Source organism: Ursus maritimus, unplaced genomic scaffold (genome assembly GCF_017311325.1).
Source record: "Ursus maritimus isolate PB19 unplaced genomic scaffold, ASM1731132v1 scaffold_27, whole genome shotgun sequence".
NCBI lineage: Eukaryota > Metazoa > Chordata > Mammalia > Carnivora > Ursidae > Ursus > Ursus maritimus.
The window spans coordinates 24,364,495-24,378,480 of NW_024425230.1; positions in this window are offsets into that span (position 1 = coordinate 24,364,495).

A 13,986-nucleotide genomic window follows, 5' to 3' on the forward strand; every position below is an offset into this window, starting at 1 on the left:
CACGCTGTTGAGCCCCACCTCCACCCTCCTCCCTCCCCTGGAGATTGGGCCCATATCACGGTGCAAAGCACCACCCCTGTAATGGTGTGGGGGCCTTTCTGGCAGGACCAACCCCCATCTTGAGTCACCTCCTTAGAATAAACTATCACATGTGGCCCCAGGGGCCCACTATGAATAACAAAGACGCTGCTATCATGCAGGGCATTCCAAAGGTCTATGGCTACCTCCCAGGAAGTGGGGACAAAGGTCGGCCATAGTCCTTATTACACAGCAATTAAAATAACAAGGAGACGGACCTAACTGGTTGTAGGAGGGGCCACTCTTCAATATGAGATCACACTTACAGGGAGAAGGAAGGTTGGTAAAGCAGAGGGTGTGGCCATCAAAGGGCCCAGGAATGGGGCTGGGGGACAGGTGGCTCAGGCCTAACCAAGTCTCAAAGTGTGAGAAAGAACATGAGGAAAAATCCGGCCTTCTGGTTCAAGGGATTGGAATCCTTGGACTTTTACAAAAGTCATCTACCATCTTCCTTGTGGCCTCCTGGCACTGGGTCCCCACGCACTGACACCCTTGTCCAAACACAAATTAGAACACTTTGCCTCTACCCAGCCCAGGTGGGAAAGCTCCTGTTTCCATTCCTATTGGGTCAAGACCGAAGACAATGGGGAGGATACTGTCCTCACCAGCATTTTGTCATGAGCTGGGTCAAAGACACAAATAGCTTTTATTCTCCCATTATCAAGCAAGAACCGTAAGAACAAAGGAGTTCGTTCACCTGCTCTTCCCCTTGAGAGGAGTTCATTTTTACAAGCTGTGGATTAAAGGATAGGTTGGAGATCTCGTTCTGAAGGACCAGCACCCTCTTCCAAGCCCCCCCCCCCAAGCATTTCGTTTCTCCTGTAGATAAATCTCGGACTGGCCCGTGTAACTGGCCCTCCCAATACGCCCGGTCACGTCGCCACCGTCCAACGGGACCTGGCTCCAGGCTGGAGCCGAGGCCTCCTGGGACACAGAGAGGAGGGAGTTTCCATTGAAAGGTTGGCTGTGGCCTGAAGATCCCATGGATTATTCACTGGGAAGTCAGAACTGTAATATAAAGTTACAAAAGCTCCGTTCCAAAGGGCGTTTGGTTCCTGTTGACCGATCACGCCCATTTGAAATGGGTTTGTTGCGACCCCTGTTCTCCGGGAGCTGACGCTGTCGTTGGAGCCAGTCCTTGCTGGGACTGAGGTTCATGTCTTTGTGCTTCAGTGAGACCCAGGCCGAGGGCCGAGGGCTGCCCCAGGGAGACACTGGGCTGGACTTCCAAAACCCATTCATCTGCGTCAGGGCGGCAGACGCTGTAACTGCATTTGCTCCATTTCCTATTTCTAGGGAGATCGTTAAGCAGCAGGAAAGAACAGAGGTCGGCACCTGTGAGGATGGCCGTGGAAGGTCTCGGCTGGCCGCTGGGATGAAGAGGAACCAGAAAGGTTCTCTGCAAGCACTGCCATAAAGGTGTGAGATGACTATAATCCGCTCTGTGATTTGTCATTCCTTGAGCCGATGTTCTTCAGGAGATGTTATTTTATTTTATTTTATTTTATTTTATTTTATTTTATTTTATTTTATTTTATTTTATTCTATTCTATTTTATTTTATTTTATTATTTTATTTTATAATTTTATTTTACTTTATTGTTTTATTTTTTATTTTTTTATTTTATATTTTATTTATTTTATTTTATTTATTTTATTTTATTTTATTTTTGTTAAAACTGAGACCACCAACCCTATCAACAAAGACTGCACGGTCGCACTGTTCCTACACGGTATTAATACCCTCAGTGTCGGCGTTACAGGAGTCAGCACAGAAGAGTTTCCATTCAACACAATCGAGATTCGTATCCGGCTCGTACCGGACGCTGCCATGGTTTGAGGGCAGCTCTGCTCTGTGCGGACTCAGAGACCCAGCTTCCTTCCTTCCTGTGGCTCAGCCCTCTCAGCCCACGACCCCCATGGTCATGGCCAAAGGGGACAAGACAGGTAGATGGGTCTCACCTGCTGTGACATGTCTGGCTCTGCACAGGACACATTTTACTTCGGCTCACGGGTCGTTGGAACCAGACACAGGACCTGGCCGAATTGCAAAGGTGCTGGACAATACAGTTTTCCCACGTATGCAGGAAAAACAGGAAAACCAGATGTGCGTGAGGCCAGCTGTCCCTTTCTTATTGTCTCCTAACTGTCGTCATTATCAGGGTCATAATGGAGATATAAACTAGTATAGGTAGTAGATATAAATAGGAGGTAAAAACAACCCAATTAAAAAATAGGTAAATAGGTCAAAGATCTGAACAGACCCCTCACCTAAAGACACAGGAGGCACCCTGCACGTGCTAGCTTTGGTCTTTATTCGTTAGTCCGTGTACTGGCGTAAGCACGTAGTTTGAGCAAAAGAAATGGCATAAAAGTAAAAGCAGGAGACATCTGGGGGCGCCTGGGTGGCTCAGTCACTAGGGCGTCTGCAGTCGGCTCAGGCCATGATCTCAGGGTTCTGGGATCGAGTCCCGCATCGGGCTCCCCGCTGAGCAGGGAGCTTCTCCCTCTGCCTCTGCTGCTCCCCTTGCCTGTGCTCTCTCGCTCTCTCTCAAATAAATAAATAAAATCTTAAAAAAAAAAAAAAAGCAGGAGACATCTGGAAAGGCAGCTCAGAGCTCTTTTTTTTTTCTGCACTTGACACGATTATATTTTTAAAAAACCTTTCATTTTAGAATACTTTTACATTGATGGAAAAATTGTGCAGGCAATCTAGAGAGTTCTCATACACACCACACCCAGTTTCTCCTGTCACTAATGTCTTACACCGGGATGGCTCGTCTGTCACAATTAATGAGCCAATACTGATACGTTATTATTAATTAAAGTCCATAATGTATTCAGATCTTCTTGGTTTTTCTGTTCAAGGATCTCGTCCAGGATCCCACATCACATTTACACATTATTTCTTTTTAGACTCCTCTTGGCTGTGATCATTTTTCAGACGGTCCTTGTTTTTTATGGCTTTGACAGTTTCGAGGAGTTTGGGTCAGGTATCTTGTAGAATGCCCCTCAACTGGGACTGGTCTAGTGTTGTCTCACAGTTACACTGGGGTAATAAGTTTGGGGACAAAGACTACAGGAATCATTCTGTATCGTGGTAAGACTTATGACTCAGGGTTAGACTGCCTTTACCTTTGTAGGAAACTGTTGAACCGTCTTCCAAGGCGGCTGCACCATTGTGCCCTCCCACCACCAGTGAATGAGCATTCCACGTCCTCACCAGCAATTGGTATTGTCGGTTTTTTTATTTTAGCCGTTCTAAAGCTTATGCAATGCTGTCTCATCATTGCTCTAATATACGTTTCCCTAATGATGAACGATGTGTAGCAGTTTTTCATATCCTCACTTACTTGCATAGACCATCTGGGTATCTTCTTCGGTGAGGACTCTATTCAGATTTTTTACCTATATTTTAATTGGGTTGTTTGTGTTCTTAATATTGATTTTTTTAGTAGGTTTTTGTATATCTTGTACTCAGTTCCTTTATCACGTACATGTTTTGCAGATGTGGTCTCCCATCTGTGGCTTCTCTTCCTTCTCTTACGGGTGTCTTTCCCAGAGCAGAAGTTTTGATTTTAATAAAGCCTCACTTATCAAGTGTTTCCATTCACGGATCATACTTTCGGTGTTGTATCTAAAAACTCATCACCAAACCCGAGATCGTGTATACTTTCTCCTGTTTTCTTGTGGAAGTTTCACTGTGTTGCATTTCACTTTTGGGTCTATGACCCCTTCTGAGTTAACTTCTGTGAATGGTAAAAGGTGTGTTTCTACATTTATTTTTTTACATATGAACATCCAATTGTTTCAGCAGCATCTGTTGAAAAGACTGATCTTTCTCCAGTGAATAGCTCTGCTCTTTTGTCAAAAATCACTTGACTCTATTTGTGTGGGTCTATTTCTGGACGCTGTTTTGTCCCATTAATCTGTACATCGTTCCTTCACCAACACCACGCTCTCTTGATCACCATAGCTAGGAAGCCTTGAAACTGGGTAGGGTGAGGCCTCCAATTCTGTTCTTCGATATTGTGCTGGTTATCCCAGGTTTGTGCCGTTCTGTATAAACTTGAGAACGAGTTTATTGATACATACATAGAACAGCTTGCTAACATTCTGGTTGAGGGGTTGTTGACTCCACAGGCCAGTTTGGTAAGAATTAACATCTTCATAATCCTGAGTCTTCCAATGTATGAATGTGAAATATCTCTCCACTTATTTAGATTTTTTATTCCTTTTATTAGTGTTTTACAGTTTTTCACATACAGATCATGTATCTATTTTGATAGACTTATACCTAAATATTCCCTTATTTGGTGCTGTCGTAAGTGGCATTGTTTCTTTAATTTCCATCTCCAATTATTCATTGCTAGTACACAAAAAACTTTTGCATTTTTATCATGACCTTGTGTCCTGCACCCTGGCTATCCTCATTTATTAGGTCTCTGGCTCTAGAAAATAAAAATCAGATGCATGGGTAGAAACTTTGGAACAATAATTTCAGGTCCATATAGAGAAGCATTAATGGCCAGGGCAATTCACAGATAAATGGACTACTTCAGGAGAAAATGATCTTGTAGCCCCTGTGGTGTTCAGGCAGGAGCCACAGGGTCATGGAGGGAAATGTTAATGATATTCAAATGCCTGTAGAGGAATTCCAATAAAGGGCTCTGAGATCTCTTCTGCCCAGAAGACTCTCTGTACCTACGGGGCTGACGGGAGAAGCTAGGGGAAAAGGAAGGGCATGCTTACTAAATATGAGCTCACTTCCCAGCATCTGCTTACAGAGGGGGACGGCATTAACACTCAATGTAAAGGCGCTCATATGTTTAATAATATCAAGGGAACTCGAACTCTTCGAACTTTCTTATTCCATTGCAACTTCAAACCCAACCTCTGGAGGGGGCCAAGACTTTGTCCTCCCCCTTCCCTCCCCATTATTACAGACCTAGAGATGCCTCACCAAGGAGCCTGTGTCTAGAGCAATTTTCCTGCAATTCCAGGAATCTTCCAGTAGGAAAGGCTGGGAAATGCTGGGAAAGGGGGTGATAGGTTAGGGCTCAGGTGCTAAGCTGGATGGATGGAGCAGGTGGGGGTCATGAGAGAAACGGGGAAGTTGGAGGGGGAGCAACAAAGGGAGGATATATGGGGAGAAGGGCTGCATTTGGACCCCAGGAAAGCATGGTGGGCCCAGATTCCACAAGTAGAAGAGGAGAGACCGTCCTCGTGGGAGGATCGGGCCGGGGGTGAGGCGGCACGGAAGAGGCAGATGGTTTGGAATGATGGTCCAACAGTGCAGATGGAGGAGACAAGTTTTGAGGCTTAAAGGGGACAGATGTCACAAGTTCTTGAATAACAGACTGAAAAATAGAAATACAGGCTTCTTGTATGAGGATGGCAGGGAACCAGGGACATTTTCTCAGAAGTGTGGCAGGACAATGCAGACTCATGGTTCATAGTTGACCAGAGCCATGACACTGAAGAACAGACACACAGACCCCAATACCGGTTGCCTGGGACAGTGTCCCATTCCCCCTGTGTCCCCCAGGACTTAGCAAGGGGCTGGCACATTGTAGATGTCCGTAAGTACTAATCACTGGATAAATTATTGAATGCATGAGGCTTGTGCTTAATTGACGAGCAAGTGGTGCTCCCTTCAAGGCTTGATGGCTTCACTTGACTTTCATCCAGCCCGTCTCCCGGCTCCTAAGGACGCACTGGGCCAGAAGCGTCTTGGGTTCCCTGGATTGCCAGAGCCTACGCCTTGGACTCCAGCTCCTTCCTTCTGTGTCTTCTCAGGGCCTGGGGTCTAAGCATCCGCACCCCCGTGACCTCTCCTCTGGCCCTGTATTTGGCAACTCCCTGCCTATGCCTTGTGCCCTGCAGGGGGTTCAGGCCTGAGTGACTGGAGGAGAGTGACAGCTCCTGCCTGTCCCCAAAGGCGCTTTCAGTCTTGAATGGTTGCCCATGCCCCTCACCCAGCCTCCACCGTGCCTTCAGAACAGGGATTTACCTCCCAGGGCCCAAACAGGGCAATACTCCTCTCCTCTCGTCTGCCCTTCCATAGCTCTAAGCATCCACCTAGCTGAAGGGGTTCAGAATCCATCACTCTGAAACGTCACTTTGGCATATAGATTATTTTGAATTACAGGTACTTGAGAAACAGCAGGTGCAGGAAGGACACTCAGCCCCTCCTTCGTCCCCAGGTAAGATAACACACGTTGCTGCTTCTTCACCATTTAGGACCCATAGCCCAAATCCCTTTGTCTTAGCAATTCTATGCAAATGTATTGCCTTTTTTTTTTTTTTTTTTTTTTTTTACTTAAAGGTATCAAAGCTTCCTTCTCTGAAGAGTTCTTCAGCTGTTCATTCTCCTTGAAGGTGCTTATGTGCATTTAAAAATTCAATAAGAACTATAGGCTTTTCCTCCTGTTCATCTTGTATCAGCAGCGTTCTTAAGCCAAGTCGAAGACCCAGACCGGGTGGAGGGAAACACAGCGCCACGGCTGGCTGGCTGGGTCACCTTGGAGGAATTGCAGACCTTCCGTGAGCCTTTATGTGCCCCCCTGCAGGCTGGAAGTACCCTTGCAGGGTTGCGGATGCTGTTGTGAACGATGGGCCCAGCACGGTGCCTGGAGCGCAGTCGGAGCCCCAAACTGGAGGGTACGTTTTATTGTGGCGTCTACAATCGTATTATTATTTCAACCCCCCGAGGAAAGCGTGGCTGGAATGGTTCGAGCTCAGTCATTTTCTATGAACCATTGTTACCTCCATCGTTATCACTGTCCTCAACCTTATTTTACCTTCAGCATGAAAGCCGAAAGTTTCCTCCCCGCACAGCCCGGCGGTTACCTTACACCCTCGAGCTCTGGCCTGGTCCTCCGGTCATCCCGCCAGGCCCCACGTTGCTTTACTTAAGGAGAGGGTCGTGTATTTTTTTTCATTTCATCCCCAAGGAAGCGCACAGGACCAGGCACAAGCCAGCCTTAAATGGTGAATGTGCAAATTCTTCCCGTACCTTTCGGGCACTTTCACTCATGCTCCCTGGCCCCGCCGTGTCCGCTCATCCCAGAACAGGTCAAGCTGGGAAGTCTGTTTCTGCCTTGACATTTGGGTTGGAGGGGACAGAGCAGAAAGGCTGTGGACAGCAGGAGGGGAATACATAAAGTTGAAGTGACGATGCCAGAGGACTTCTGCCAGAAGAGAGAAAGGACAGGAAAGGGTCAACACGGCTTTCAGAATAAACTGTCCTAGATTTTAGCCAGCAAAACTTTGTTCGTGCTTTCCTCCCATCTCGGTGGATGGCCGGCTCCACTTTATGACCATTTGGAGATCATTTGAAGTCCATTCCATAATTGTTCTCTTGCTAAGCTTCCTTTATGCAGAAAAATGATAATGTAGTTAGGATGCTTTCAAAAGTCCCGGGGGAAATTAATTTGTTTACAGGATGGTGTATCGTATGGTTAAACCAACAAGGAAACGCAGCCACCCTCCCTCCTCTCGGCGGAGCTGAAGGGCTGCTGAGTGGAGTCACTAGGCAGGCTGTGTTCGCAGGGCCCCCGCAAACCCCGCAGGGGCTCTGTTTCCAGCTGCCCCACCCAGACAAATGACCTAGTGCCGTTCTTCGGAGCAGGTCATTCTCAAATGTCCCCCACCCCGGCGCCGTTCTCAGTCACTCTGCGCAGCTCCCCGCCCCGACTATGTTCTTCTTCCCGGGACTGATGGGTGCTGCCCAGACAGACGTCCTTCTGTAATCAGGCTCGGCTGCTTCCCGACCTGCACCCTCCTGAACGTTCTCGCTCGATCTTATGACCACCCAAGTGGTTTCCTAGCTCTTGGGGGTTATTCCTTCCCCCTGAGCATTACCTTGAAAGGGAAACACGACAGCATTCAAGCAGATGGCATGGGGGGTTAAGTCTCGGTGCACAGAATTGAAATGCAATCAACTTAAATCAATGATAGGCCTGTAGCCCCTGACCGCACAGCGCACATAAACTCTCCAAGGGACGACATTTGAATGCACATTTATAGTCTCCATCCCATATGCCAACTCAGCCTTCTCACAGGTTCCAGATTAGCGGCGTAGAATTTTAATAAGACCCTATCATAATTATGATGTGATGCTCTGTCTTCCTTTCGTAACTTCAAGAAAAATACCACTTAACAAATTTCTCATCTTCTTGCAGTCGGGGTGGGACCACATGGTCAGTTTCGTGGTCCAGGCTCACTCGACTGTCAGCCTGCTTCCCCGTAAGCTCTGCGAAGGAATCCCTGCCTCTCCAGGCCTCGGCAGGCTTCCTCCCTCACCCACAGCCGACCGCAGTGAATGAGACACCCACTTAGGTCTGCAGAGGCAATCGGCCACTGCTCGGGCCTGTTTGTAAGATGCGTCTGCTTCTTAGAAGGAAGAAGGCAAGGCATTTTTTAAAGTTTCATTTGTCTAAATGGCTATATTGAATTGCACACAGAGCATGTCTACCATGGAGTTAGCGAATAGCTTTGCAATATACTTTCTTTGCAAATTCTTTACATGAATCAGGTCAGGTGTCATGAAATAAATAATTTCAAAACCATTCTAATCAGCTTTCATGCTGAAGGTAAAATAAGGTTGAGGACAGTGATAACGACGGAGGTAACAATGGTTCATAGAAAATGACTGAGCTCGAACCATTCCAGCCACGCTTTCCTCGGGGGGTTGAAATAATAATACGATTGTAGACGCCACAATAAAACGTACCCTCCAGTTTGGGGCTCCGACTGCGCTCCAGGCACTGTGCTGGGCCCATCGTTCACAACAGCATCCGCAACCCTGCAAGGGTACTTCCAGCCTGCAGGGGGGCACATAAAGGCTCACGGAAGGTCTGCAATTCCTCCAAGGTGACCCAGCCAGCCAGCCGTGGCGCTGTGTTTAACGACTAGACTATTTGACCCCAAGGTTGTTGCAAATGATCTTGGTTGATGAGCTAGATTCTTAGGAGAAATGGAACAAACGGCAGACTCAACTTTTACTATTCACCCAAGTTAGAGTAAATTCTTTCTTAGAGAAAGATGTAATATAGAAACCATTTTTTTTTTTTTAGCTTTTGTTCAAAAGTGTAAAATCCCTGACCCCGAAAGGGGTCGGCCTTCATACATACTGTATTTAAGATGAGAGTAGAATTCACATGTGAACACTATTTCTGGGCACACATGGGCAAAAACAAACTCTCCTCATTTAAAAATCAAGAGATGTAGGCGGACCTACGAAAATTCGCTTTAACCACAAAAAAGGAGACAGAGTTCGAGAAGAGAAACTGGGAGGAGGAGGGCTTTTAATTTTTTAAGTCTTGCTGGGGAAGTAAAGTAAATGTTAAGGGAGAAACTGCTTTGCACTTTGAGGAAAAGGACTTTAAAAAGGTCATTATAAAACAGGAAACGGTATGTCAAAGCAAGATGAAAAGGGATGTCAGTGAAATTGAAGGGGAAAAAAATGAAAATCATTTTGTTAAGAGAGGATTTAAACATATCGCGCTTAGACTAAGGCGGGAAACCGGTACCCCTCGTGGGTGGGTGCTGGGCCCACCTATGATAGAGATACTCTGGCCCGGACCTGCTCCGCTCCGTCGGCGTGGCCGGTCCGCAGGGGCTCTTCGGGCTGCTGTCTGCTGTTTGCAGAGGGGACTTGGAGGAAATGTTGGCAGGAGGCAGCCCGTCCCCAGAGACAGCATTGGCTCTGCTTTCTACACGTCCCCGAATATTCGGCTGCATACAATCCAAAACTCATTAGAGAAAAATCACAGCCAACTATTAAGAGGTCTCCTGACAAGGAACCCAGCTGCTTGCCTTATCCCGATTTCGGAGCAGTTCGAGGGTCTTGTTCCTTTCCAAGGACGGAGCATGTGTTCAGATCTGGTCCTCTCTACAAAAGCGCTTCTTCCCTTGAGCAAGCACGACAGCAGAGCGGGACAGCGTGGCTCTGGAATTTGTCTTAACTGCAACCCGTCTGGTGACCAGCTCCTCGTCTAAAGGGGTTCTGCGGGGTGGTGAGCGTCTGTCTTCACTCGCTGCGGGGCACTCGCTGTGGGGGCCACTGAGGCAGAGGCCAAGCCCGCCTGCCCCTATGAGGAACCTCTCACCGGCTAAATGAGTCACAGTGCGTCACGTGACCCCTGACGGGAATCTCAGGGTGTCTGCTCAGTTTCAAACTTCCTTGCCGCCGATGAGTTCATGAGGAATTCACCACCAACAAAAACATGCCTCTCATGTCTCTACAAATTCAGTTGCTAGTCAGAAAATTGGAAACGATCGTTTACTGAGCCTCTCCCCTGAATCACCTCTTCCAGACCCAAAATGTGTTTCTCAACTTCAAACGCAAGGCTTTAGAGTCACTGAAGCAATATCCTGGCATGTCAGGATGGCTCAGAGATGGGAAAGTCTCTCTTGTGAGATGCACAGATGAGAGCTTGATGCCCTCGTAAAGGGAGGCTGGCATGGCCGATGGGACTCCCACCTTACACGCTGAGATGTGCTCAGGGACATCACTGTCTCAGAATAGAATTCCCTTAGCGGGGAAAATATGATTTAATCGATGACATAGGTTACAAATGTTTTTGTTCCTGGAAGCGAAACCATCTGACGATTTCTATTAAGACCTCCTGGGATATACAACAAAATGGTTTGGGTTCTTTTTTTCGATGAAAGGGATTTGTATGTTCTCCAAATAGATCTTCGATGGCTCCTTCTGTCCATCCCCCTTCATTACCTTCCTTCTGCCCCCACACAGATCCTGTAAGCAGTTGGTCTAGGAAATAATGGTTTTTAGCTCATTTTGACATTGGATCCCTTTCTGGTTTTTTTTAAGTGCTCCAATTGTGAGCATTTGAGGGACTTGTAGTCATTTTGTCTGTAGACACAGGCTGGCCTAATCTAACATCATCCAGAGGACCTAAAGCCTCTAATTAAATTGTCCGAGAATGAGCAACGCATGCAGGGTAATTGATGCCCTCGCACTCTGGAAGCGGCATCCCCTGTCTGCACTTCCTCTGCCGCCCCCGGGAGCCTGGGGAGGCTTGGGGAAGAGCATCGGGGTCCCAAGTGCTGGGCTGCTGGGCTCCAGAGCAACAGCTCAGCAGGGAGTCTGCTCCTCCCTCTGCCTGCCGCTCCCCCTGCTTGTGCTCACTCTCTTTCTCTGTCAAATAAATAAACAAAATCAAAATAAATAAATAAAATATATATATACACAGATATACACATACATATACGTATATACACATACATATGCAAAGAAAGACAAAAATGCTCGAAATGTTAATGCAGATGGGCGTTGAGAAAAAGTAGGATGAAAAAAATCTTTGAAAAGCTCAGAAGGAATCCCTACAGGTAAAGCTCTCCAAAAGAATGCAAAAAAAAAAAAAAAAAGCGGGGGGGGGTGGTGGTTGGGGTAGAAATAATCCTATCACATGCACTATGTTGTCCATCTGGACAAGCACAGATTTCTGTAGTGTTATGAGACAGAGCATCAGGCCACATGGCTTCGGGCAAATTGGCAGACAGGTGATCTGGTGTCACGGGCCCCCCGGGGCCAGCTCTGTCACCGGCCTCTCCTTCATTCCCCTGCCCAGAGCTCGGAGTCCCAACACCTGTCTGAGAGTCTGTGAACCTCAGGGCCCTGGACTAGGGCTCTGGCTTGCCCTTGGCCGTCCAGTGTGGGGCAGACCACAAAAGCTATCTAATTAACTTGCCAATGAGTCAATGGAGGAATGCATACATGGGAGAAGGCAGCCCCTGCCCCAGCCCCTTACCCAGAGCTGCTGATGGATTTTCTGCCCACCCATTCATTTCTTCACCCCCCTGCCACTAGTGCACAGGCGGACTGCTCAACAGAAAGGGACTTTTGTCTTTCAGTCCTGCACCTTCCTGTTCAGTGAATATAAACTGCAAACAGACCATTTTGTGTGTTAATCAGAAAATAGGGTTTTATATTGTGAAACTGTGGGAAAGTCCTGGATCTGGGAATAAATGCTTTGGTGGAGAATCCCAGTGAATGACTAGAGAGGGGAACGTGCAGGTGGCAAGGGGACTGGGTACCTTTCTACCTACGAAAGGGGGGAGCAGCTGTGCGTGTGCCCCCAGGGACCTGCGCTGGCCGCCCCATCTTAGAGCAGCAGGTGATTTGTTTTCAGGATACCTGTGGGAGCGTCTACTCTCTCCAATTCTCGCCTTCTTATTGTGAAACTCCAGGGTGCCTCTTAAAAGCTCTTCACCCCACTCCTACTCGTATGATTATCCTGTTGACTAATGTGGCCACACTTAGAAAATGTAAAATGTAAGAAAATGTTATTTTGATTATTATGAATATCACGATGAAATATTTTGGGAAGAAGTGTCATTATTTTTCTGAAACATACTTGTCATTGGGGTTGGGGGAAAGTAAATAAATAGAAATAAAGCAGAGGGGGCAAAATGTCAGCGACTAGTGGATCTGGGCTGGGAGTATGCAATATTCATCGTGCAGCATTGCTGGGGATGTGACTTTTCTCCAAATAGAAAAAGAAGGCTGAGAGAAAAATAAACACGTACGACGTTATGACTTCCTCTCCTGGACTCTGCCGTGTGAACGCAGGCAGGAATCTCACTCCAAGCCTCTTCCTTGAGAGGTAAAAACATGGGGGGGAAAACCCCTATGCCCTGCGTTCTGTCTATTTTGCCAACACCAGTCACAGGAATAGATGTAAAGGCTCTGAGGTTTGCAGAGTACGAGGGGTCACGGATGTGAGGATTTGGGCAGCACCTAGGGCTCCCTGGCTCAGCCTGGCCAAGCCTCCCGCCTTTGTCGGATGACTCCAGCCAATCTCAGCCGCGCAGACACCTTAGCATTACATATGCACAGCTGGCCTCCTCGCCAGGCTCGCTGCAGACGCGCACTCTTGCTCCTGAGAGCCGGGGAGCACCGCAGCCTAGCGGCTCCCCTAGAAGCCTCGGCTGGAGCAGACCCCTGCTGCCGGCTTCCTGGGACCCTGCCGGCCCCTCGGGGCCACTGGCAGCAGGTCAGCCCCCATGAAGCCGTCGAAGGCATGCCAACGCTACAGAAGCGTCCGGAGAAAGCCCAGCCAGCACTACCTCTACCAGGAGTCCCTGCTGCTCAGGTGAGTGGGTTCCCTCCACCTGCCGGGCGAAGGGGGCTGGTGTGCGGAGGAGCAGAGCCCGAGTCACCAGCGCCCTGCCTGCGTCCGACCAGAGGACAAAGTCCCCATCCCGCTGCCCTGTCCCTCAGAATGAACTCAGAAACTCCTTTCCCTGGGCTTTTGCACAACGGGGCCGGCCACCTTGACAATGTGCACAGGGAGAGAAGGCTCTACCTGCTTATTGACCAGGGGACCCGAATCCAAGGTACCCCAACCTGGCCGAACCCACAGGCATGCGTTTTCTGTTTTCTCTCTGTTGACTCAATCTGCGATGTCAAGAGAGCAGATAATACATCTGTCATAATAAATAAGGTGTCTGTTGGGAAAGGCTTCGGGCTAGGAAGAAGTGGGGGAGTGCTGTTTGAATCTGTTAGGTATTTATAAAGGTATATTAAAACCTCCATTAATTTGGAGAAATTGGAGAAGGTTCTCCTATGAGTAAGTAAAAAACCGTCTGAATCAGGGAAGAGCAAAGGAGTTATTTCCTTTTACTTTGACATGCATCATTGATCAAGCAGCAGAGCCCTCCTATCCTCCTGAAAGTCCCATTAGGGTTAGCGCATCAATTGTTATTGGGAATAAATGTTGCAAATGTGGGAAAATGGTTCTCCTACACAGTAACTCTTTCCCTGTGATATCTGCCCACATAAATCTGCTCGGCTACATTCTTGTTTCTAGACGTTGCTGCCTGTTCTGCCTCCGCTATCTCAGTTTCCAAGAATGGAAGTGGGCACGTGGGGGGGGGG